Here is a 22,515-nt window from a genome sequence, read left to right as displayed (position 1 = left end):
ATCTTTTTCCAGTCTAGCATTATTTTGATACTATAGATTATTGTCTGTGACATTTATACCTCAAAGTTTTCATTGGTTTACCATTGCATTTAGTGTATGAAGATCTATTCTATTGCTTATACCTTTTTACAGTTGATTTTAACACTAATGTACAATGCCTTCTTACCGTTTGTTTCTTTTCTGTTATGCCATTTTGTAATATTAGCAATATTTAGGCACTAGCATTGGTACTAGGTTTCTAGGAATTTTTTTACGATATGGTCATTAGATTTTCAGATCATGTTTTTGACATTTCATTTTGTTTCTAATGTTATTCTTTATCTTGTTGAGAGTGTTTCGTTATTCCTTATTGTACAATACAAGGCTTGCTGAGAATAGATTGAATCTGTAATCATATCAGTAGAAGAGGAAAAATATCACATTTTCTAGTATTACTTGAGATCTTCGTACAACTGAAAAATATGGAATAGTTATTAGTGCAGTGTGGAATTTCGCATTCCTAATATTTAAGCAAAGCGCAAACTCATTCCTGCTCTATCCTTCCAGTGGCTAAATTTCTGGTGTATCAGTTTTATTTTCTATTGCCTACATGTCATTTTATTTGCTTTTCCTAAAGTTATCTCTCTCTCGCAGGTGATTTCCCTTTCGAGCCCTCTTTTGGTTTTGTAGTCTGTTCCCTCTTTCTGTAAAGGGCTTATTTAGCTCAGGATTGAAAGAAAGAAAGAAATTGCAAACTCTGATATTACAGTTATGCCTTTAAGTCCTTTCTAGTACTAGATTATTTAGTACTATGTTTGTTTATCTTGTGACTTGATTATACAGATTAAGGTAGTTACAGCTTACATCAATTATTCATAAGACAAAAATCATCCAAGGCTTTGTGTACTTAACCTATGGAGAGCTTCAAGTCTTCTGTATATATTGGAAAAGTTTTAAAACTAAGGTCTTCGCTTAAAATTATTGTTAGATTTATTATTTAATTCTCTTGTATACAAGGACAAATGCTTGTTGTAACCTTACTTGGTAAGAGAGCTACTGCAGGAAGATACAGAGTCTGATTGGCGCTCTTCTTAACCTGCAGTGGTGTGGAGGTATAGCCATTGAGCACCTCTACTTAAGTGGGACCTTTACTGCTAAGGAGTATTCCGATGGTTAGCAAAGCATCAATAAGTACCCTTGCCCTGGCCGCAGTACCACAATAAACAAAACCAAACAATGATGTTGCCTACACATAAAATCAAACCACCACCCATCCACCAAAAACTGGCAGGTACTCCAGGTACACAGTAACCCCCAGGCTCCCCAAAACTCGACACCATAATATAACAAGGCAATGAGATAGAGTATAGAAGGAATACTTCCTATGCTTCATGCCCCCAACATCATGCCAACCACAGACAACAGACCCAGGGTACTGCAGTTTTTTAACACTGTCTCCACTTCACATAACGTGTTGCAAATATCGATTTACACTTCCAATAGGTGGACTGTAGAACAGCAGAGATAGACATGTTTAAAAGCCAACAAGGAAGTGACCTCTCTAATTTCATGTGTTTTAACTTTTAAAACAAGGTAAAACGTCCTCCCTAATTCTCAAGTGCAGCTCAGAGATAGTCTCTTAAAAAGAATGACAATGCTTTCTTAGAAAGTGGTTGGGAGGGAATTTTTTTACAGAGCACCAGAGATTGTTAGAGGGGCCTCTAATCCTCTTGGTCCTGTTCAGGTAATACACACCTCAATGCCCTTACAAGTAAAAGAGCTCTTTTTCTTTTTCTGGGCCAAGAATATCCATCAAATTCTTGTTGACGAAAAGAACGGGGCAAGGGCTTGAAAGGAGTCTCATTCTTAGCCAGAAAACCCAGAGTAAAAGAGTAGATTGCATCTTCTTGAGAGAATCTGACTCTCTTATTTATAGCCTGACTCTTTTTGCCAAAGCAATGAGGAAAATAGTTCTCGTTAAATTTCTGAAAGAAATGGAGTGAAGGGGCTCAAAAGGAGGGCCTGATAACCACTTAAGGACTACGTCCTGGTTCCAGGCAACCAAGTCCGTCTTACTCTGCTTTGCCGTGTCAAAGGACTTAAATTGTTAATATCCTGATTAGACGACAGATCCAGGCCTCTCTGTCTAAAAACAGAACCAGTCCCAGCGCTGCACTGTATCCTTTGAGAAGAGATGTTGTCTTCTACACCAGCTGCCAAATACTGCCCACTTTGCCTGGTAGACCCTGCGAGAAGACTGGTGTCTACACTTTGCAATCACCTCTGCAACTGGTCTTGACCCTGGTGAATGGATAACGGGACTGATTGGCTAAACAGAATTTTTTACTAACAAAATAGGCCATTTTAAACATTTTTACAGGGGTTCCAACTATTCGCAGGTTCTAATTATTTGCGGGGGGGTCTGGTACGTATCTCCCCAAATACGGGGGGACCACTGTATAAAATACAAGCATCCAAATATATTTGTAACTGTTTTTACTGTAGGTACGTATTGCCATATTTTTTCTTTCTCTGATTTACTGAACCGTACTTCATTACTAGATTCATCAACTTGATGATTATTACACACATTATAACAGTACTCACAAGAATATTTTATCATTGTTGATGTTTCATCTTTAATCACCACAAAATTATTTGAAACCCAAATTCCATACGAAGGCAATTAGAAGTTTATAGCCTGTCAAGTCTCATCCCCAGCTACTGTGCTGAGACTTCAATTGTAAATAACACTCTCTCTCTCTCTCTCTCTCTCTCTCTCTCTCTCTTCCTCTCCCTCTCTCTTCTCCTCTCTTCTCTCTCTCTCTCTCTCTCTCCTCTCAGATTATTTTCCTAAATCTTTCGGTAGCATTACAAATGTTGGGGCGATCAGTTTTTTTTATACATATTACGATGATAACAGACCAGCATGTATAATGCTCTAAGTGATATAAAATTTTATCCATATTGATTGCATTTAAATTTTTTTTTTTTCAATACATATTTAAATAATTTAAGTACTGTACAGCACTTAACTCTACTCGTGAATTCCCAAAGTTTCCCCTATCTTAAGAAAGAAAACAGGACAGCTTCAATACTGTATGAGAAAAATTGGCTGCGCTTGAATGTAGCAGGACTGGAGTTTAGTTTTCACACACAGTTGTAAGCCATATAATTTCATGGGTAATGTTGTAAGAAGTTTATCTTCATTTAACCACACCATTGAGCTGATTAATAGCTCTCCTAGGGCTGGCCCAAAGAATTTGATATTTTTATGTGGCTAGGAACCAATTGGTCACTTAGCAACGGGACCTACAGCTTATTGTGGGATCCGAACCATATAACTATATAATATAAAGAAATAAATTTCTAATCACCAGAAATAAATTCCCAATTCCACATTAGCAGAGCGGGGAGCGAACTCAGGCTACCCAATCAGTTGGCGAGCATGCAACCCACTCTTCCAATGAGGAACTTTTGGGTAATGTAAGAAGACTTTGAAATTATATTAAATGAAAGGTTTTAAAATGATAGTTTAAGGTATATTTGGAGTTTGAAAATAGCCAGTTATAAGCATTTTTAGGGGGAGTTACCGACTTAATGTGGATTTTCTCTTCAACACGGGTGGTTTTGGCGGCACATACTGTATTAGCAATGATAAGGTTTGTATCTTATTTTATAAAAGAACTATGGAAAATGCTCTTGATAAATAACTCTGAAAATGGTAAGAAAAAATCTTCAAAATCTTACCTGAATTGTATAGAGAGTGTACTGAGCACCACCAAGCTCAGAGTGAACCTCAGTTGATGGTACAGTTACACTTAGGAAAACCCGACCATCCAAAGGTATTTCAGCTGCTTCCATCAAATCTTCATCTGCTATCCCATTGCCACAAGATTCCAGGCTCGAAACAGATTTCACAGATGCTGCAAGTATTCTATCTGTCAATTTGAGAAAATGGTTCATCCCCTAAAGTACCCTGGTCACTTTCAGCTTCCACTTGCAACATACATAAAAGCTAATAAAAAATCTACACATTATGCAACTATCCACACAATAAGTAACTATAAATTAAACCCCTGAAAAACTATGAAAAAATCTTGATGCTACAATATATTGATCAAGCCTGCACTTCATACATTTCTAGACATGCATTTTTCATCATAAAGACAAGACAAACACAAGAACATTGTACTGCATCGTCAGTTACAAATCCTTCAGAAGTTTTCTTTAAAAAAAAAAAAAAACAGTTTTGCTTACATTATCCTTCTAATTTGAAAGTTTGGGAAAAATCTGATACTGAGCTGCAAAAACATTTCACTACATTCAAAAACAACATCCCTACAAAAATTATCAATCACTCAGAATTTTTCACAATATAAAAAAGAACACTGAACTGAAAAATTTTCATTACACTAAAAGAATTTCAGTTTAATGCAAGGCTAGTCAGTTGCATTTTTAGACATCATTACTAATAACTGCACAGAAGGTTACAAACATCACAAGGTATATTTTTAAATGATAACCAATGACCACTTCCATATCTAGTTTTAAAGGTCATGCATCAATTATGAAACATGTCAAAATTTAAAGAAATGAAAGCTTTTTGTACAATAAAATCTACAACTGTTCATTATGCAAATAATATATACAAGTAATTATGGTGCTTGATCAACTTGCTGTAACCACATACGATATGAAACTCATAACATTTTACTACACCTTACCTAAAGACCCTGAGCTATCCTTGTGGGTGAATGTGAAGCGTGACTTTTCCAGGCTATACCTCCCAGGGTCAGACTGTGCTGATTTCGGTTCACTCTCACTGGAACCATGTGAACTCAAGCTTCCCAAACTATGTTGACTCTCCCTCTCGGTTAACAATGACCTAAAAGATAAGTGGGATAATCATGATAAATGAGAATCAACTAAACCATTTACAATTAGAAAACATCACACTACAGAATGCTAAAATCCCAAGCAAAGATATTATGAAAAACAAAGGTCTCAGCCACTGAGCAGCATCAAAATACATAAAACCAAATACAAAAACAGTTAACCTGGAAACTTACAAAAGTTTTTAAATAATTAAAGTAGAGCCCCTCATTAACATTTGTTTCCTAACAAGTCCTTTACTTATAATTAACCAACACTTGCAGTCTTTAGATGGCACAGACGTTTAAGTCCTTTACTCAAAAGATGACAGAAGAACTACATAAAACTTTATACGCTCCTTTGGATCCATACATTCCTACCAATTCACTGTAACATCATCTTTCAGGTATAAGAGAGGTTTTGTGGTGTTTCTTGACAGGTTTTGCAAGAATATTTATTGGGTTTTTATAGTCTTTCTTGCAAGTTGTTTGCAATAATATTTATTGTATGTACATTTTCTAACTTATTTGAGAGCTCACAACTACACATTACTAACATCCAATCTAAAGATCAATGAAAAAAATTGTCAAACAAAAAATAAAAAATTATCTGCCTAACAGCCAACGTGGCTTTATACCAGTGAGGTCTGTGGTATCAGTTTATCAACCAAAAAGAAACCCAGAATTGACTAGTAAAATTAAAACTTATTCAACCTGCCTTTACCAAGGCTTTCAGCAGAGCTGATTGGTACTTCATTCTAGGCAACAAAATAAAAAAAAAAGAAAACCTGACAGGTGAACCTGCTGGAGCTTGGTTACATAATTCCCTCTCAAATAGGAAACTTCAAGTACAGGCTCCCCGGTTATCTGTGGGGATTCTGTTCTTGGGGGTTGCTGATAAGCGCAAACAGCCATTAACTTGAACTCTGTGATTTATGACTCTTATGGCACTGAGTTTCAGTTAATGGTGCCGTAAACCGCCGATTTTATGGCACTGGACAAGTCCCATAGAACCAGACAGCCATTAACCGAGACCGGTGGGGGTTTTGTTCTCAATGGGGTGTAGATAAGTGAAAACCACCAATAACCGAAACTCGGCAATTTATTACACTTGCGGTGCAGAGCTTCGGTTAATGGCGCCTGTGTTAGGTATTTTCTCGCCATAACTATTATCGGCCCCATGTATAACCTTCCCTACTGTACGAACACGAAAGACACATTCAGTACAATATATAAATCTTTATACATAAGTATATATATTTACATGTAGTATTATGTTTTTTGTATCTTGTCCATTTACATACCTCCCTGATATTTTAAATGTACTATGTCACTCCTATATGTATCATGCACATTGTAATGACCAAACCCACCCATCTGGCAATATTGTTTTGCCAGTACAGGACAGCTCTGCATTCCTTGCATGCACATAACTTGCACCTCTGAATTTGTTAACCCCACTAGACATTAAGAACCTAATTTTCATATCTTGGTGTTTCCTTCATCCCCAACCCTCAGTGATAAAAATATCACATCAAACACACACATGGCACACTGACATTTTTATTCAATGATGCTATCGTCTCATTGCCACCTCCACCCAGCTTTTTACTGTGGATCTATTGTGCTTCAAGTGTACAGTGATCAACAGTTCATGAGTGAAGTGTGCAGTGTCTGTTGTTCCGGCGTCCCTTTTGTGCATTTCACACAAGTGATTGTGACATGCAAAACCCTTGCCGCTGCCCCAAGTGAGAGCGCATAGCCTAGCCATACATACAGTCCCCTTAATTGCTTCCCACTCACTTGACTGGTCCACCGCTACCGCTATGGCAATTTCAGCAGAGCAGACACATACATAATGCATACACTCACTCACTAATCCACTAAGTCTTATTTAAACTGTTTGTTTTAAAAGGAACCTTTTTGATATTTTAATAAGTAGGTCAGCCAGAAGAGACCACAGACAAGGGATTGCCAGAAGCCAGTATTGTGGAACCTAATGCCCGTAGTGGGAACACGGCATTCGTCCACAGTGGGAACACCATGGAAGAGGAGTTCACCAGGACGACGCCACCCTCCTCCCCCTATCCGCCACTCCTTCGCCCTCACTATCAGCCTCTCCCCGCCACCCAACCAACTGGAACAGATTTACTTCAACTTATCAAGTTTTTAGAGGAATCTCACCAGAATGAAGAGAAAAGATGATGCAAAGATGAAGAAAGAAGTGAACAAAGAAGACAGAAGAGCACAAATGGAGTTATGTAGAAGGGAGGAAAGTATGTGCAGAGTTGAGGAAAATGCAAAATTTACAGCCTGATCCAGGTGCTCTTGTCTCTGCCCATTACTTTCGCCCAGAAAACTCCATACCCGGTACAGAGATGGGTACTACTTCCCCCAGTCAACCTTCTCTTCCCCCACCAGAAAAAGCGATGGAGCAAATGCAGCCCCCACCTGCAAGACTGATGCAACATTCCAAATGTTCAGGGAATGGAGACACTAGATTATGCCACTATGGTCAATCTTTTCAAGCTTCCGAGGGAAAAACAAATGATCCAGTTGCAGGTGTTCTTAGCCCTCAAAACTCAACTTGTGTTGGAGCGCACCTTATAGATCTCACCTTCCACAGATTAAGTCTGTGGAGGTGGTTTTGGATGCTCTGCAGTCTCGCATAAAGGGTTTGAGTAATGAGGTTTTTTTGCTGTAGAGAATTTCTTAGTTGCAAACAGACGGAAGGAGAATCTTCTGCAGATTTCTACGTAAGGCTTCGATGCATTTCAGAGGAAGTCAACTTGTGCCCAAGAAATGCGGCTGCATGCGGGGAGACTCAGTTGAAAAATGATCATTCTGATGGGCATCTAAGATGCAGTTAGTTCAGAAAATAATCTCTCCAGACACTGCCACCTCATTACAAGATGTTGTCACAACCTGTTGGTCATATGAAGCAGCTAAGACAATGCAACTTCATGCCCACCATGTGCCCACTCCTAAACCAGTTAAGCACAATTTCTGCCTAAAAAAAAAAAAAAAAAAAAAAAAAAAAAAAAAAAAAAAAAAAAAAGGCAACTGAACTAACCTTACCTTCAAAACTGACTTTGATGCCAGCTCCTTTACGCTAGTCCTGTGCTCAACAGCATGGACCCAATGAGTGCCCAGCTGCCAACAATACTTGCAAAAACTGTGCCAGCCTCCATCACTGGTCCCGGACAATTAAATATTGTGCTGGCAAAGTCCAGTGCCACCTTTGCCCACATTAGACACTTTGATAAGTGCTGCAGAGAGAAGTAGTGCCAGGATGGATCTCCAAGTAAGTACTGCTAACTCCGGCAAGAACAGATCCATGGAAGGCCAGATGCTGTCGTTTAACATACCTTTCTTCCACAGGCTCCAAGGCACCCCAATCCATCTTTGTATTCCTGTCATACTGCTATATTAATTCTCACATGCAAGATTATTACCAGTACAGGTTTTTGCTGATGTCACCGTTATTGGCCAGACACACAGTTTAGGCATTCCCAGGAGCAGCCTGCAACCTCCTTCACTGCCAACTCCTCTTACTGTGGATAAGTTGACTCCATTTTAACCCAGGGAATAATCAAGCCACTGGTGATGACCCTTCAGAATGGTGTCACCTCTCGTCTTTGTTGCCTAGAATGTCACAGGAGCACGCATCACCCTCAACCTCTCCAAGCTGAACAGCTAAGTTTCCCACCCAGCCCACCCCTTCACCGCCATTCATAGTGTGGACACAAGGGCTCAGTTTTTCTCAACAGCTGATGCCCTCTGTGGGTACTGGCAAATGGAACTGGCCAAAGAGGATCAACATTTGACTACCTTTATTACACCATATGGTGGTCAAACACTGCAAAGACCGATAGGCTTCACACCTAATGGAGATGCATTCTGTCAGCGAGGTGATATGGCCCTTCAGGTTGTCAAGAACTATGTGAAAGTTGTCGATAACATTCTCCATGACGAGGATTATTAATTACACCTTTACTGCATCCACAAGATGCCCACCAGGTGCTGCAAATTTGGGATTACCCTCAACAAAGACAAGTTTGTGGTTGCCACACATACTGTCAATATCTGGGATATGTGCTCTCAAGAGTGTGCATTTTGGCTGATCAAGAAAAAGTCAGTGCCATCAGGGACCTCCCAACTCCAGCTGACTTGGTCGACCTCAGATCATTCATGGGCCTGATCAACCAATTGGTGGAGTTCACACCTGACATTTCCGCTACAGCCCAGCCTCTATGCCACAAGAGGACATTTGTTTGGACCCCTGATCATGATGCAGCCTTCCAACATGTCATGTCAGCACTCCTCCGTCCACTTGTTCTCCCTGTTTTTGACCCAAACCTGCTTGTTGTCCTCCAAACAGATACCTCATGCCTTAATGGTATTGGCTATGCCCTTCTGCAGGACCATAGTAGTGAATGCCAACATTTAGTTCGGAGTGGCTCTCAATTCCTTTCTGAAACCGAGACACTCTATGCAAATATTCAGCTCGAGATGCTGGCTGTGGTCTGGGCAATGTCAAAACATAGGCTGTATCTTGCTGGCCGACAGAACTTTACTCCGATGACAGATTATTGCCTCTCATACCTATCCCGAATCATTACTCGCTGAATGCCATTGAGAATCCTTGCCTCTAGAGTCTGAAGGAGAAAATTTTGCCCTACTTAGTCCTGCACCAGAAGACAAAATTATAGGTGCCCCTTTTGCAAACCATCTCCCAACAGTCATGGCTGTGTACACGGTCACTTCAAGATTCACTTTCAAAATATATGATCTGCATAACTCCTTACTCCCATACCGGAAGATATGGGACAAGCTCTGCGCTGATGATTATCTTGTTCTATATGGAGCGAGAGTTATACAGTCGACCCCCACTATTCGCACATTTTTCTATGGACCGTATATACCCATTGTTCACAGAAAATTTGCCTATTCGCAGTATTTTTCACTGAGAAATATTCACAAATTACTGTATTTTCATACAATTTTCATGACTAAATGCACTTTTTGTGATGAAACTATTAAAAAAATACAAATTTTTAATAAATTTGTATTTTTCATAACTAACAAACCTGAGGTCTTTTTAGGATAAATCTTCTAGCACCATCTGGAACCCATGAAGTTAAAAAATTGTGTATGCAAGGGACTATCGGCATCTGTTCTTGGTCATGACTCTTGTGGAGCCACCCACATTCCCCTCTTTAACCTGTGACCATGCTAGTTATGGTACTCCTGGTATAAGCCTAACGCTGACCGTACACCCACCATCAACTGTGCCTCTATATCTGGAATAAAGACCAAGATGGCGATGCACACACCCTCCCCCCACAGAGAAAGGAGCACAGTTAGTCAAAATTATCTCCCAAAGCCCCTCCTGATGCATCTGAGATATGAATCCATAGATGAACCAGATGGGGTATGTGATATATCAAGTACAGGTGGTGAAGAAACTGGATCCGAACATAGGTGGTTTTCTCTGCACCTACTACACATTGGATGAGGTTCTGTGTACTCCGACATTAAAAAACAGGAAGATCCCCAGGCTTTTATCTGCTTCCTGCAAGATCCAGAAGAAATCTTATTGAAACATGAGAAGGCTCCATGTTCGTAAAATACCCTGGAATTCCCACACACAAACAGATTCGAAGCAAAAGCAGAGGGGCAAACTGAAATGGCTTTAAAAGGATGGAAGCAAAGCACATCCTTTCTTAAAGGTAGTAAGAAAATAACTAACAGTCACAGGTTAAAGACTCGTGACCAAGTACAGATGCCAATAGTCCCTTATATACACAATTTTTCAACTAAACTTTTTCTAGAGGGTTTTTTTGTGTTTTAAGTAACAATATAAGTAGTTCTAAGTGTTGTTTTATGGATTTAAGTACGAGGAGTCTACTGTAGTTTCCTGCCACACTAAACGCCTCCACACCTTCTCGTACCTACATAACAGCCAGAGGGTGTGGAATCTACTATGCACAGGCAAGACAGGCTGTCTTCTACCAGCCAGGTATTGACTCAGATATTGGCAATACAATTGGAGCTTGTGAGTCATGCAGGCACTGCAGCCAACCCAGCAACAGGAACCATTAATGAGCGATGACAACCACATGAGGTGCCCTTGAGTATGTTTCCACCAACTTCTTTAATGTAGCAGGAAAAGCCTTCCTTGTCACACTCGACCAACTCTAAAGATGGCCTGTTGTTGTCCCATGTAAAGGTGATACTACTGCTTCTAACACAATCAAAATCTTCTAGGAAGTTGGTATCCCTCTCTGACTTAGGACCAATGGAGGACCACAGTTCACCAGCCAACAATGAGTTCTGGGACTTCAGAGCCACTCCTTGGTGTTGACCCTTCCCCTCTTTCCCCTGTGGCCCCTTGCTTGAACCACAAAAGCAGTCTTTAGTTGATATTCCCCAATGTCCCCACCTCAGTCTCAAAAACTCGCAGAAAAAGTCCATTGAGAGTGCACATACTACAAGCGTGAGAGGGGAGTGGTAGGTACATGAAAGACATTCGACACAATACAGGTATGAACCTTTATATGCATTATGTTATTTTTTATTTCATGTATATTTATATACCTCCCTAATATATTTTGTAAAATGTATGGCATTCCTCCATGTATCAATGTACAATATGTAATGACTAAACCTCACTTGTATTAGGCAGTAATGTTTTTGACAAGTTCCAAGTCCAACAAGCTTTGTAATCCTTGCAAGCACATAATATTAACCTCTGTGAATACGTTAATTCCACTAGACATTAAAAAGCCTACTTTTGATATCTCGGCATTTCCTTTAACCCCAACCCTTAGTGATAAGGATACCACATCAAACCACACACACCTACGGTGTTAGAATGAAGGTGATGAAACTAAGTAGCATCCAGCAAAGGCATCAATAACTGAAAATTTTATACATTTACAAATTCAATGCAAACTTGCCCATCTGAAATTCTAAAATCCAAATTTGTTTTGTGGAGGGTAGAACATCAGTTGTGCCGTTCATTTGGTACACCAAGGGCTGAACAAAGTGACCAAAACTCACCCTCTGATTGGGTATAATGTCACTTGGCAAGACTAATTTGGTATGCCACTGATACATTTAAGAACTGTTGGCTTCAGCCAGGATGTTTCCACCAACAGTATCCATTTGCCAAGTCAAATAGTGTAGTTGTATTCACATAAAAAAAATGTTAATAAACCTCCTGCTTTCATTACTGTATACAATTATGCTGCATAATTATTATCAAACAATAAAATATGAATAGTGTGATCATGTGCCATTTACATAAGGTATAGTGGACCCCCGTATTCGCGTTCTCCAGATTCGCGGACTCACACATTCGCGGATTTCTCTGGGGAACGTTTCCCTGCATTATTCGCGGAAAATTCGCGCATTCGCGGTATTTTTCTATGATAAATATCCACAAATTCCTGGTTTTTTTGATGAATTTCATCATAAAATGTGCTTTTTGTGATAAAACTATTAAAAAAACCAAGTATGAAAATTTTTAGTGGGTTTTTCTTGAGTTTTAACTAACAAAATAGGCTGTTTTTACCATTTTCATAGGGGTTCCAAACATTCGCGGGTTCTAACTATTCACGGGGGGGTCTGGTACGCATCCCCCGCGAATACGGGGGGACCACTGTATCTTAGTTTTACCAGACCACTGAGCTGACTAATAGCTCTCCTGGGGCTGGCTTGAAGGATTAGATATTTTTACTTGGCTAGAAACCAATTGGTTACCTAGCAACGGGACCTACAGCTTATTGTGGGATCTGAACCACATTATATAGAGAAATGAATTTCTATCACCAGAAATAAATTCCTCTGGTTCCATGTTGGCCGAGCCAAGAATAGAACTTCAGACCACCGGATTGGTAGCTGAGCGCAAAATCCACTCGTCCAACGAGAAACTATGTGCCATTTACAATCTGGTAATTTTTACACTCTTAAAACCATCAGCAAACTGAATTTGAACGACATCACCAATGCCATTAGTTTTCATAATGAAACTAATTCAAAGATACTTTTTTGTAGTTGTAAAATAACAAAGCTGGCTAAAGAAAAAAAAAAAAAACAGTAGCTTCCCTTTATTTGTGAATAAAGTCAACTTCAAGCGAAGGTATGACTGCCGATTTAAGATTACCTATGCCTATTTCAAAAGGATTTGTAACCACAGTTACAACTGCAGCTTAAATCTAATGATAGAGTTTAAGAAGTTTAGTGTGAACAATAAATCAAACTTTCTCATTTTTACACATGGAAGTCACCGTTGAAAAATGACATTTTTATAATGAAATAAAATTTCATATATACAGTACTATACTTACTAAGTAATTACATAGCTATAGCTCCCCACTTGTACGGCAGCTTAAATTCAAAATTTCGCTGGTAGCGTTTCAATATAATTTGTGAAGGTAAGAGCCCATCCCACTAATGGAACACGTACGGGAACGACCTAGCAGACAATCCTCATTCATTTTATGCCTTATGCCCATCAGAGGGGAGGAGGGTGGGCTCCGATTCTGTAATTACTTGGCAAGTATATACACATCAAATTTCATTTTATTATTAAAAACAAAAAATTTCATTTTTCTAAAAGTAACTTACCAATGTCAGGCAGTCTTACTGGAGGACTTGGTTAATGGCGATCCAATTAACAAGTGCCATAAAATTGGCGATTTATGGCGCCATAAGAGGCACAGTTTAGGTTATCGGCAACATAAGGTGCCGATATTAGAGTTATGGCACCATAACATACCTAACAGAGGTGCCATTAACTATAATCTGTTTTTTTCCATCTGTCCATCTGCCTGTGGTGTTTTCGCATGGTAACACTGCTGCGTCCCGGGCTTTAAATAATTACGGTATGTGTAAGCTTTAGGTAATTAAAAGGACATATGGGTGTACATTTGCAACTGAAAAGTGTTTTAATAAATTACTGTATGCTAATTACACCGTTAATATTTGAAATAGGATATTATTATCATTGTTGAATATAACTATCTAAAGCCCGGGACGCAGTGTTACCATGCGCAAACACCACAGGCGGATGGACAGATGGAAAAAAACAGAGTATAGTTATCAGCGCCATTAACCAAAACCCCATAAATTGCTGAGTTTTGGTTAACGGCGGTTTTCGCTTAACAGCCGAGAGCAGAATCCCCGCCGATAATCGGGGACGCTGCCTGTATATTCTTTCTTGTGATCTCACTGCATGAGGGATGCACAAAATGTATCTTATTTTACTTATGGAAGCCACCCTTGAGAATCGACAGGGTTTAACAGGTCGATAGGTACAGTAAATGACATCAGCAATCAGCTGTTTCTCAATTCGGGTGTTTAAGTCAATACATGTTTACAATAATCGCTTCACCCAGAATTTGAAAAATCTGAATTGGTATTACAGGAGAGAGAGAGAGAGAGAGAGAGAGAGAGAGAGAGAGAGAGAGAGAGATTGTTACACAGATAAATATCCACTTGCAAAAGTCGAATAAAAGTTGTATTGAGAATAATGATAATTTTAATAAAACTTGTTTTACTGTAATCATATTGCATGTATTATCTTATTACAATATGTATACAAACTGAGCAATGATGAGTCATTTACATTGGAGTTTTGTTTAAGTCTTAAAATAATCAGCTGGTCACATTTTATCGATATCGTCACTGTCTTTAGTTGCCGAATGGAACTTAATTCAGAGATACATTCCTTTCGTTAATTATCAAAGCTGGGTTTAACAAAGCCCATTCTATATCATGTTTTCCATACAGACATTGCCTAAAAGGGAAACCGTCGTTTTGTTTGTTTCGTCGCCATACTCAAACAACCGCTAATAATAAATAACAATACAATAATGAACTGAATTGTTCTAAAGAGATACAAACAGCTTTGCATGCTGCCTCACTTGGTGTTAGCTACATTCTGTTATAAAAGCACAGGGGAACATGAAAATACAAAGTGTCATAAAATCATCTGAAAAATGCCATGGATGGTACCAAAGATCTTCTTCTTCCCAGCTTTATCCCCATTTGGGAACAACATTTTTAATGAGTCTCTTCCATCTACCTTTGTCCTGTGTCATTTCCTCCCACTCCCTTCTCCCTCATATCATCTCTAATGATTTGTATGATATCGACGACAAAGCCAAAGTCAACTCGCCAGAACCAGACTGGAATCCCTATGATGGTGACACATGTGACCAATCTTGTGATATGTATTAGAAAATTTTAATGAAAAATGAATATTATGTTATCCTAAATGTTATTACGGTACATTACCACTGAAATTTCCAAAAGGTTAACGAAAGATTAAGTTTGCTGTGAGTGCAACCATTTTCTCAGCTGGGATTGCCTAGATAAGTTTGTTTCATTGATTTAAAATTATTCCTCAAATAGGCTATTTGTTATGAAGATATGCCATTAATATATATAAGGTACAAATGGTGGTTTTATTACCTTTATTATCAGTTTATTTCATAATGTGAATCTTCATGTATCACCATAGTACCGAGGCCAAGGCTAGCCTATCGATTCACATCTTAGAATTCAAGGTTTGATTTTTAGAGTTGTGATATAAGATGACACCCAATTTTTAAGGGTGAATTTTAGGATTTAAAGGTTGTCTTATACGCAAATATATACAGTAACTGAAAATTGATCCTGAGACTGTTTAGCACCTCATCGATCATGTAGAAGGGCGTAAAGGAAGGAGGACTGAGAAGGACCGTCTATAGCATAGTGCTGTCGCCCATGCCATGAATGGAGTAAGGCAAAGGTTCCTTGAAGAGGCCAATAGGTCCAAGGTTGGCTTGCTTCATACAATAATCAGATCCTGACAACCCAGGGAATTGAAAAGTCATGATGGGAAGGCCATGTTTCTGATGGACCAGTACGTCCTTCAAAACTTAAATGTCTGAATAAATTGAGTGACTAGAAGATCTGATGTGTCAACTGAGGAAAGCTGCTATTTGGTTTAGAGGGAATCCTGGATCCAGCTTTTCTGTTTAAGTAGATGTGTTAGGACTGAGGTCTTATACAAATAGACTACCATAGTCTAGAGCTAGGTTAAGCAGAACTAGAGCTGTGACAGAATGGCTTTTAGCTCTCCAAAGTATTAGTGTAGATTCCGCTCTTCTTGGGGACAGAGTCACAGACATCTTCCTGGTTCCTCAAGTGGGATCCTTAACCTAGATCTGAGGTGCTGAAAAGAAGACTAGAGATGGGCTCAGCAGAAGGGATTCTCTTCCACAAGTCATACTCTGACATCTACCACTGAAGGTCTGACTAAAAGACCTGGACTAAGGAACAACATGGAGGTGTCCAACTGTTTCTGTCCAGGTAAAGATTACCGTTAAGAGCCTTTGAGCCTCTCTCTTGAAGGTAATGAAGAAGTCAGTCATGTGAAAAACTTAAATTATGCCCAGACAAAGGGGAAGACAATGCAGGAAGAGCTAAGAATTGGGAGAAGGCCTGAAGTGTTTTGGAGAGGCTGAAGCACAAACTCCCAATAGGGGAGCTCTGTTCTAAAAGACAGAACTACAACCCTCTGGAGTTCGGAGCGGAATCTAGGAGAAAACCTCCTACATATTTAAGCTCCTATCCAATTGCCCTGGAGAATGGGTGAAAAAGCTGTCTGGATCGTCTCCCTGACCTTCATCTACTCTATAAGAGAGAGAACTAGGGTTTCCAAAAATCTTGACAAGAAGGCCTAGAACTGTCTAGACACTAGAGTGAGGAAAGACAAAACACACCTCTTGCACCTTTAAATAAAAGCCTGTTCCAAAACTTCTTGGGTGACTAGAGAAACAAAAGGGATAAATTCCTTCAAAAGTTAAAAAAACTCAGACACAGATGTCCTTGTCTGGGGTTGACTTGGTCCTTTCTCAATTGGAGCTGCCACACTACACAGAACAGCGGGTTCTTAAAAAAAATCAGGCACCAGAAGGTGCCAAACAGACAAGTGGATGCACTCTGTTCACTAGTTTGGTTTTATGTACAGCTCTCCTCAAGGATAATTCCTTCTCTGGTGAACCCTTCTAAGTTTTCAAAATAAGGCGTTTCTTATATTTTATTAAATTTGCTTTCTTCTTGTATGATCTCCACTTCAGGTGGTATAATGTAGTCTTGGTGCACAATATATAAATGCTCTCTCTTCTGAATTACAATTTGTTCTAGGATACAATTTTAATTTCAGGTCTAAAGAAGTAGACACAGGTGGACACTTCACTCAGGCACTTGCCGCTTCTCGGACACTGGGTACTCGGACTCCTGAGTGCTCGGACACCTGGGTGCTTGGAGTCCCGACACTGCTGGGAGCTTAGATAGGGAGAACGCTTTGATGCCAAATACTCGCGCTCATCAACTGGAAGATCTGCCTTTTCAACAGCCGAGACACACCCAAAAAGCCCCATCAAAGCTACTTTTTTTACAATGGAATCCATATCTGTCAACAGTGGGATCCCAGTTCACACGGATTTGTATCACTAAAGAACAAAGAATGTACATACTTAAGGATGCCTTTCCAATGGCTGTCCGGCGAGAACTGTGGACAGCAGACTCAACTGAGAACAAAACCCCAACGGACACCCACAGACTGATAGTATGCCTCCTCCCAGGTTTAGGGAAGTCTGGCAGGGACAGAGTTTGGGAGATCCAATAGGGCAAAATAATCCTTTCCTCACTATACATCCAGTAACACTTTTGCAGTGGCTGTCTATCAATACCTGGGACCAGCAACAGGCTTGACTGAGGGGATGACTACCCGTGTGTAAACGCCCTGACCTTGGACTTCCAGTATGCCTCCTTTCAGGTACAAGGGAGTTTCATAAGGACCTTTGTATAGAGTCATCGAGGACGAGTAGCCACCTCCTCCACTGTACTATTACAAAAATTATCATCTGTTGACCAAGAGACTAAGTTAAGTATATCTTAGTTTTACCAGACCACTGAGCTGATTAACAGCTCTCCTAGGGCTGGCCCGAAGGATTAGATATTTTTACGTGGCTAGGAACCAACTGGTCACCTAGCAACGGGACCTACAGCTTATTGTGGGATCCGAACCACACTATCGAGAAATGAATTTCTATCATCAAAAATAAATTCCTCTGATTCCGAATTGGCCGAGCCGAGATTCGAACTTCAGACCACTGGATTGGCAGCCGAGAGCAAAAACCCCTCGTCCAGCGAGGAACTGACCAAGAGACAACTGGCAAAGGTATGGAAAAGTAGTAAGGGAGCCAGGTGCAGGAGCGTGTGGCAAGAGGCTAGAAGAAGGAGAGAACTGGTGCCAGGGTGGTCACCTCTGGTGCTGAGCACATGAGGGAGGGTGCATGCATTGCTGATGCCTGAGATTGGAGTCAACAAGCTAGTACGCATACTCACACCAGTCAACAAATCACCCAAGTCTCTCCTTACTACTTTCTATCTTAACACTCTTCAGTTCTCCTGCAAAGAAATGTGAGGGTTATGTCAAAAATTTATCTACCAGAGGCTTACAGGAAGAATATGTCCGGTAAATAAATCAATTGCAAAAGTTTCAGGCCTAATGAAATGACAAAATACCCAAGTTATTTCTAATGTAATTGATGGTGACTTTCATGAAGCCTATGGCTTATAAACAAATCATAAATTGTGTAAGTTATGGTCTAAAGCAAAGATAATAGAATGTCACAACATCTGAAAAATAATTTAAAGTAAAACCATTATCGGCATCTTGCCAGTAGCCCATGGTCAGAAATCAATTCATGAATTCAATGAATTGCAAAAGTCAATGTATCAAGAAAAGGCGTAACATACACCAATTACTCTATGATCGAATGCCATAACATCCCGGAATTACTTTTAGGCAAAACATTATCGATCGCTCACAAGTAGTTGAAGGCCATAAAACAATTCATAAATTGCAAAGGTTATGGCCGAATGAAAAAAGGTTTAACATAGACCAATTTCTTTTATAATGGAACTTTGTAACAGACAATAATTACTTTTAAAAACAAAAATAGTATCGGTGGCTCGCTAAGAGTTTATAGCCAGAAAATCCCTCATAAATTGCAAAAGTTCTGGATTAATGAAGATGTGTAACACACAACAATTAACTAGTTCCTCAAACGAGTGGTTTTCCCACTCGCCTACCAATCTAGTGGTTTGAAGTTCGATTCTCTGCTTGGTCAACTTGGAATCAGCATGATTTGTTTCTGGTGATAGAAATTCATTTCTCAATATAATGTGGTTCAGATCCCACAATAAGCTATAGGTCCCGTTGCTACGAAACCAATGGGTTTCTAGCCATGTAAAAAATATCTAATCATTCGGGCCAGCCCTAGGAAACTGTTAATCAGCTCAGTGGTCTGGTAGAACTAAGATATACTTAACAACAATTAACTTTCATAATGTAATGTTGTAACACCAACGATTATTGGTGCTGCCAGAAGCGTAACCGGTAAATAAACATTAATGCAAATGGTGTCGTTTACAGTGGTTCGATGGCTCTGTGAATCAACTAAATAACAAAATAAGGAAAACTCATCCTGAAAGATTTCAGCTGGAAGGCTACAATATACACATTCCGATAGTTAATTCAAAGCCTCCATCTGAGTCCAGTAAAATAACTAGAAAGTAATGAATAAAAACTACCACCAAACCAGGTGTTGCAACCACAGACAGCACGAAGCGAATGAGGATTCTCTGCTGCTAGGTCGTTCCAATATTCAGTTAGTGGGCCGGGCTGTTACCTACACAAACTAAATTGAAGCACTGCCAGCACAATTTTGAATTTAGGCTCCCAACAAGTGGGAAAATATAACTATGTTATTAATTAGTAAGTTACTTATATAATACTGATTCTTATATAATACTGACAAGTTTTCGACAAGTCAACAAACATATGTAACTCTCAAAATGTGAGTTGCATATGGAGGGGTCTAAATACCAGATGCAGGAGTGTTTCCTGTAGCTGCTTTCCACTGTCACTTTCACAGATTTCTAACTATGTATGAGCCAATAAGTATGCATCATGATGACATGATAATGGCATGCAATCATTCTCCTATCTCTTATGGCAGCTCACTGTGGTCCATGCTTTTACCGTCAACCTAACAGTCCTATCTGCATGAAAGAGTATTCCTAATATAATTATTATTTCCCAAATTATTAAAATAGCCTTTATTTTGGCTCTCATAGGTTTCATCCAAAGCATATATGTATTCTTAAACAAGAAAGGAACATTGTTTTAGGGCAAAGTTAACGTACTATTTGGAAAGCTAGGTGAGAAGAGACCATTGGGTACGGATGAAAGTGTTGCTGGGGCTGAAGGGATACTGCAACAAACCTCAAATACCATGTAGTGTTCCATGCAAAGAAAACTACAAGAGATATGCATAACAGTTGACAAAGTTGGTTTTGACTACAGGTGGTAGTGAAAATGAGCACTTATAAAGGCCTTGAACAACAGCCAGGGTTCACATGTGTTCATAATATAATCTTAACAGCTTCAATAACTTAACCCTTAAACGCTGAAGCGGTAAAAAAAAAAATGTCTCCCGTGTGCCGGAGGTGTTTCAGAGTGAGCGCGGAAGCGGAAAAAATATTTTTTTCAAAAAATCACAGCACGCTTAGTTTTCAAGATTAAGAGTTCATTTTTGGCTCCTTTTTTTGTCATTGCCTGAAGTTTAGTATGCAACCATCAGAAATGAAAAAAATTATCATTATCATATATAAATAATGTGATATATGATAGCGTAAAAACAAAATTTCATATATAATTGTATTCAAATCGCGCTGTGCGCAAAACGGTTAAAGGTAACAAGTTACTTTTTTTTCGTTGTAATGTACACTAAATTGCAATCATTTTGGTATATAACACATTGTAAAACAATAAAAGCAACACAGAGAAAATATTATCACAAAATAATGCATGAATTCGTAACGCACGGACGTAAAACAAATATTTTTTTCAAAAAGTTCACCATAAATCTAAATATTGTCCTAGAGGACTTCCAATTTCTTTCAGAATGAAGACAAATGATTGAATATTACTATACTATAAGAATATTAGCTTACAAATGCAGTTTTCGACCATATCTGACGAGTTAAATTTGACCGAATGTCGAATATTTTTTATATATATTCTTTTACATGCAATTATTTCGGAAATAAGAAAAGCTACAACTTTCAAATATTTTTCGTTTTATTCTACATGAAATTGCGCACATTTTCATATATTAAAATCTATGAAATGCCTAATATGAAACGGAGAAAATATTCCGAGAATGGGACGTACACATTTTGGAGATTTGTGGCGGAGAATCCGCGCACGGAGGGAAGGAAAGGTTTTTTTTTTAAATTCACCATAAATTTAAATATTGTGCTAGAGACTTCGAATTTGTTTCAAGATGAAGATAAATGACTGAATATTACTAGACTGTAAGAGTTTTATATGCAAATATTTCGAAAATGAGAAAAGCTACAACCTTCAATTATTTTTTTGTTGTATTCTACGTGAAATTGCGCACATTTTCATATATAAAACTTTATGTAACGGCTAATTTAAATGGTGCAAACATTACCACAATCACAAGTATGATTTTTTCGGAAGAGTTACCGCGCGGACGTAAAGAAAATGTTATTTTTTTCATAAATTCACCATAAATCGAAATATTGTGCTAGAGACTTCCAATTAGTTGCAAAATGAAGTTAAATGCTTGAATATTACTAGAATATAAGCGTTTTAGCTTACCAATTGCGTTTTTCGACCATTTCGGTAGAGTCAAAGTTGACCGAAGTTGAAAATTTGTCACTTATCTTTATTTTTTTATATGAAAATATTTCAAAATTGATAAAAGCTACAACCATGGGTTGTTTTTATTTGTATTTTGCATGAAATTGCGCACATTTTCATATATAAAACTTTATGTAACGGCTAATTTAAAATGGTGCAAACATTACCACAATCGCATGTATGATTTTTTTCGGAAGTTACCGCGCGGACGTAAGGAAAAGGTTTTTTCATAAATTCACCATAAATCGAAATATTGTGCTAGAGACTTCCAATTAGTTGCAAAATTAAGGTAAATGATTGAATATTACTAAAATATAAGAGTTTTAGCTTACAATTGCGTTTTTTCGACCTTTCGGTAGAGTCAAAGTTGACCAACGGTTGAAATTTTGGCACTTATCGCTATAAAATATATGAGAATATCTCAAAACTGATAAAGCTACAATCATGAGTATTTTTTTGTTGTGTTCTACATAAAATGCACACATTTTCATTCATATAAAACTTTATGTAACGGCTAATTTAAAATGGTAAAAAATTATGTCAAAGTGACGAAATAATTTCCGTACGATTGTAAACAAAACATCACCTTGATTCGTGAACTCCCAGCATCCCCCAAGGCGCGTGATTCAAGAGTTTTCGGCTGGTAGGCCTAAAAAGTATTTTCCGCTAATTTTTAAAAAAAACTTTTGTATGTTGACGTAAAATACGTCCAGTCGGCACCCGAGAGACAAAAAATGTCAACGTAAAATACGTCCAGTCAGGCGTTTAAGGGTTAATAAATACCTTTATAATTCTGTCCTTGCATTTTTTTGTTTTGTATTACTTTACTTTTATTCACAGTTACTCTTCTTTCATAATTTC

At 38.6% G+C, this 22,515-nt stretch overlaps 1 protein-coding gene across 1 annotated transcript in view; it reads left to right on the top strand.

Moving 5' to 3' along the window:
* LOC135220521 (uncharacterized) overlaps positions 1-22,515 on the top strand; it is a gene marked incomplete in the record, with an annotated part of 227,576 nt that overhangs the window by 75,140 nt on the left and 129,921 nt on the right.

Source organism: Macrobrachium nipponense, chromosome 2 (assembly GCF_015104395.2).
Source record: "Macrobrachium nipponense isolate FS-2020 chromosome 2, ASM1510439v2, whole genome shotgun sequence".
Classification (NCBI taxonomy): domain Eukaryota; kingdom Metazoa; phylum Arthropoda; class Malacostraca; order Decapoda; family Palaemonidae; genus Macrobrachium; species Macrobrachium nipponense.
This window is presented reverse-complemented; position numbering and strand designations above follow the sequence as displayed.